The sequence below is a fragment of the Trachypithecus francoisi genome, unplaced genomic scaffold (assembly GCF_009764315.1).
Source record: "Trachypithecus francoisi isolate TF-2019V2 unplaced genomic scaffold, Tfra_2.0 Lachesis_group9, whole genome shotgun sequence".
NCBI classification, from domain to species: Eukaryota; Metazoa; Chordata; class Mammalia; order Primates; family Cercopithecidae; genus Trachypithecus; species Trachypithecus francoisi.
In genome coordinates this window covers 35,219,694-35,224,715 of record NW_022681474.1, presented here as the reverse complement: position 1 = coordinate 35,224,715, position 5,022 = coordinate 35,219,694, and the positions used below count along the sequence as shown (strand labels likewise).

The 5,022-nt window shown below is 51.4% G+C and overlaps 1 long non-coding RNA gene across 1 annotated transcript; it reads right to left on the bottom strand.

Annotated features, from left to right (window-relative positions):
* Positions 1-2,197: 2,197 nt before the first annotated feature.
* On the bottom strand, positions 2,198-4,441 carry LOC117082833. Its single transcript, XR_004436790.1, has 3 exons — positions 4,371-4,441; positions 3,388-3,476; positions 2,198-2,527 (listed from the first exon to the last, which is right to left on the bottom strand). It is a non-coding gene; the product is annotated as an uncharacterized LOC117082833 (long non-coding RNA).
* Between the last annotated feature and the right edge of the window lie 581 nt (positions 4,442-5,022).

The window sequence follows — 5,022 nt, the reverse complement described above, 5'->3', positions numbered from 1 at the left end:
CCTTAGCCAGGTGGTCAAGACTCCCCCAAGAGTTGGCCACCTCCTCTCAGTCACCTGCCACTCTCCTTTACATAGATGGAAAGAGCCTGGCAGCTCTGGGCCTACACTGACCCTGGTGCCCAATAGAGTTGTTATGTGAACTTAATAATGTGGAGGATGTAAAATGCCCTGGCACAGCTCATGGTGCACAGAAAGTCCTTTAGAAAGTGACAGCTACCGGCCAGGTGCCGTGGCTAATGCCTATAATCCCAGCGTTTTGGGAGGCCAAGGCAGACAGATCACCTGAGGTTAGGAGTTCAAGACCAGCCTGACCAACATGGTGAAACCCCGTCTCTACAAAAATACAAAAATTAGCTGGGCATGATGACAAGTGCCTGTAATCCCAGCTACTCAGGAGGCTGAGGCATGAGAATCGCTTGAACCTGGAAGGCAGAGGTTGCAGTCAGCCGAGATCACGTCATTGCACTCCAGCCTGGGTGACAGAGCGAGACTCTGTCTCAAAAAAAAAAAAAGTGATAGCTACCATCATCACCCTCATCACCATTATTATCATCACCATCATTATCATCACCATAATCACCATCACCATCATCATTACCGTCACCATCATCACCATCATCATCACCATTATTATCATCTTCACCATCACCACCATCTTCATTATTATGATCATCTTCATCAGCACCATCATCCCCACTCTCATCATCACCACCACCATCACCACCATCAGTATCGTCACCATCATTATCATCATCTTAATCACCATTACCATCATTATCGCCACCACCATCATCATTATTATCATCTTCATCACCACCACCATCATTGCCATCAACATTATCGTCATCATTATCATCACTACCACCATTGATGCCTTTGCTTATTCTGGCCCTTCCTCCTGGATTGCCCTTCATTCCTTTCTGCTCCATGTATAGAGAGGGTTAAGTGAGCATAGATCCTACTTATTCCCCATGACCTAGCTCAAATTACTCATCCTCCATGGCCCAGCTTAAATGAGCCTCCATGATGTCCGCAATTAAGGAATGCAGGAAGCCTACCAGTTCCCCCTGTCTGCTGTGTGTGTGTGCATGCGTGTGTGTGTGTGTCTTTATATTCTTCTCTCTTGTACCAAACTACCAAACTTCCCAGTTCACCAGCCCCTGCTCACCTAACACTCTCTTTCCCTCCCTTCATCTCCCCCCATCAGCTCCTTTAAGCAGCTTTCTTTTCCCTGGCTTCATTGCTAGTCCTGTCTCCCTGGACCTTATTAACTGCCTCACCCTCTATCCCTTCTCTACTTGTGCACCATAATTCCTCTTCTGTCTTAGATGATGGCACAGTTCATAGGCCATACATCTGGGTTTGAGTCTGGATTCTGTCACTTTCTGGGCATATCTTCTTGGATGAGTTGTCCCCTCTTTGGGCCCCTGAATTGTCTCCGCATCCACAGAATATGCAGGTGCATGGATGGACTTCTCAGCCCCTTTCTGACTCAAGCATTCTGAGTTTCAGCCTAGGTAGGTAAAGGGTTTGTGCCATACTCACGTGGCTCTCCTCCCTTCCTAAACAATAGATGTTGCATGGTGGTTTGAGGGCTCCTTTAATTTGGTTCTGCATGAATCAGGCCTCCTCTCTACCCAGAAAGGTAGTGGCAGTCTCTCCTTGGTTCTGGCGTGGTGGGCTGGGCTGGGGTATAAGGCAGACTGCATGTGAGGCACCCTCGGCACCCCTCTCAGCTGAGAGGCTCAGAGCTCTTGGCCCAAGAGCCTGAGGGCAGAGATATTTACGGTTTAATAACTGGCCTATTGATTCTCATTTGTATGCTGACAGTAGGGCTTACAGAGGAAGAGAAGGCAAAAGGGCTGTGTTTGTAAATAAGTCTGCAGTTGGCCCCATCACTCAGCCTGCCAGGCTTGCTTCTGGACAGGGAGGTGAGCTGGGTTAATATACTGCACTGCCCTCTGCTTAGCAGAGCCCTGACATGCAGCTGCAGGGACACCCGCCCTCGGGCCAATCCCTGGACCCTCCTGAGCCCGGCCCCTTTTTTTGCTCCACCTAGTGAGCAATGTACTTCCCTATCTATTACTCTTTTGACTGCCTCCTTTGAAGCAGGAAGAGCAGGATTTAGTAGCCCCACTTAACAGATGAGAACACTGAGACTTCCAGAGCTTCTATGGTTTATTTGAAGTCACACTGCTAGGAAAGGGGGAAGTAAGGCTGAACCTTGGAGAGTTTTGAGTGTCTTTCTTAGTGAGCTATTGCTGTGTAATGAACTGCCCCCAAATTTAGTCACTGAAAATAACAACTGTTGTTTCTCATGAGTCTCTGGGTCAGCTGGGCAGTTTGGCTAATCTAAACCAGCCTCAGTTGATATGGGTTAGAATCTCTCAGGTGTCTGTGGTGAGCTGAAGGATGAGCTGGTGCTGGCTGCTGTAGGATGACTTTGGCTGGAACCTGATGAGCTCTTCTCCATGTGTCTCTCGCATCCCATGAGCAGGCTGTCCTGGGCTTGTTCTCACGGAGGTGGCTGGAGTCCAGGAGAGAACGTGGGAAAAACCAGGCATCTTTACAAGTCTCTGCTTACATCAAGTTTGCTATTATCCCACTGCTGAGAGTAAGTCACTGTTGAAGGGCGCTACTTAGAGCCATAGATACAGCAAGGCGTGCTAAACTGAAGCCACTAGTGCCAGCAGTCTACCACACTGACCCAAGAGCCTTGCTCTTTCCACTCTTCTCCAGCATTCTGTCTTTTCCCTTGCACGCAACTGAAACAACTGACAAACAGGAAATCCCGTTGTCTTTCCCTAAGTCTGAATAGGAGGACAGCTCTCTTAAGAAGCATGAGGCTTAATCCGGGTGGCACCAAAATGCAGGACTGAGACCTAAAGGTGAGGGCCTATGATGTGGAGTGACTTTACAAGGGCTGAGGGTGCCCCACAATAGAAAAGGCTCCTTGGAGAGGTAGTGAGCTCCCTGTCACTGGGAATGTATAAGCACAGATAGGTGCTGACTGCATGGTTGTTGGAAAGATTCTGCTTCTGATGAGACTGGATGCAGACCAAGTAAGCATCAGGCTCCCTTCAGCTCCATAAGTCCAGAAGCTTATAAAAGAGTGGGCCCATTACCCCAGACCCAAGGCCAAGGAACGCTGCTCTCCAGCCCCTACCTCCGCTTCTGGTCTGGCCCCAGGCATAGTGGGTCCCAACAGCAAGTTCATAACAGAACACAGGTCCAGCAGAGGACATTAGAGCATGAGAGACCTCAGAAATGTCCTCTCCAGCCCCATGGAAAAGAAGGGGAGAGGGCAGGTGGTAATTGAGAGCCCTCTGCCAGCACCGGAGAGGCAGCCCAGTAAGGAGAAGCTGTGCACGCTGGAGTTACGCGCACCTGGATGGAATCCACCTGGGGCAAATGCTTCTCTTTCCGAACCTCAGTGCCTGTAGCGGGATGCTGCTACCTTTCAGGACGGCTGTGATCTGAAATAAAATCGCAGATGGGAACTTCCATGAACCGAAAAGTAGACTCTGCAACTGTGTTTTCTCCTTTGTTTTTGAGTCACAGCAGATAAACACAAGAGCTGACATAAAATCCCTGTACCCTGTGTGGACCTTAGCTGCACGCCCGCCACCTGGCTTGTTCAGAGATGGCAGCTCAGAGGGGGACACAGACCCTGAAGGCGGGCAGGGCCAGGCCAGGGAGAAGGGGCTCCTTTTTGGGCTCCACTCCCACCCACCCCCCATGGGGATGGCAGCAGGGCTGACTGGAACCACTCCCCCACCCTCTGCCCCCTCCTCCAATTCCGGCCTCCAGGAAGTGCCCCTTCTCTGTGGCAGGAACCTCATTAATGGAGAGAGAGGTGTGGAGGGGGAAGCAGGGCAGGGCTATTGATGGCCTTTTCCACTTTCCGGAACCTCTGGAGCGCTCTTCGCTAATAATAGTAACAGAGCTTCACTGCTGTTGAACAGGGCCTTGGAGTTCTCCCCAGTCTGCAGGGTTCTTAATGAACCGGCTCAGCGTGGGGAGGGTGAGCTGGTCCTGCAGCTGCCTGGCTGGCTGGGGTGCTGCCTGACTCACAGCTACCTGCATGACAGACAGACAGATAGACGGCCAGACCAACCACGCAGGGACTGCCAGCAAAGCATGTCTGAGCAGAGCCCTGGGTGCCGACTAAGGCTGTCTCCCCGACTGGCTGAGGCACTGGCGTGGTGACTGGCCCGTTCAGTGACTGACTGATGGATGGTGCAGCTAACTGCCAGCCTGGGGCTGCCCGACCAACTGGCTGTCTCACACGACTCAGGCCTGACAGGTTATCTGTCTGACTAGGGTCTAACTGACAGACTCAGGGGTTTCCTGACTAAAGACCATCTCACCAACAGGCTGGCTGAAGTAGAGAAAGTCTGTCTGGCAGGCTGCTGGCTGCCTGACTCATTGCTGACTGACTCTCACCAACTGCCATTCTGACTGACCTGACTGGCTGACCGGCTGACATGCCGACCACTGAGCCCTCCATGCACCCATGGGCCTTTCCCACCAACCCTCGCAACCACAGTTGACAGTGGGATTGGGTGGTGGTAACTCACCGACACCTGACAACAATGACTACACGTTGATAGAGCAAAAACCACTGTCCTAACAAGTGGATGCCCTGGCTGACTGGGAACAGGAAGAACGAACTGCTCAGGGATTCAGACTGACTTGCTGGTTGCTGGACTGACCCACAGCTTAACTTACCATGCTGTTGCCTGGCTGACCCTGAGTATCACAGATAGGGGGCTGACTGGCCAACAACGCAACGGCTGCCAGCTGTGCCAACCAATAGGCCTAACAGCCGATAGGATTCTTTGCTGTGGACTAAAGCGGTTTTTAAGAATCTTGTTAATTTTTTATTATTTGAGATGGGGTCTCGTCTGTTGCCTAGGCTGGAGTATAGTGGCGCCATCATAGCTCACGGCAGCCTCAACCTCCCCAGACTCCTGTGATCTTCCTGCCTCAGCCTCCCAAGTAGCTGGGACTGCAGGTGCA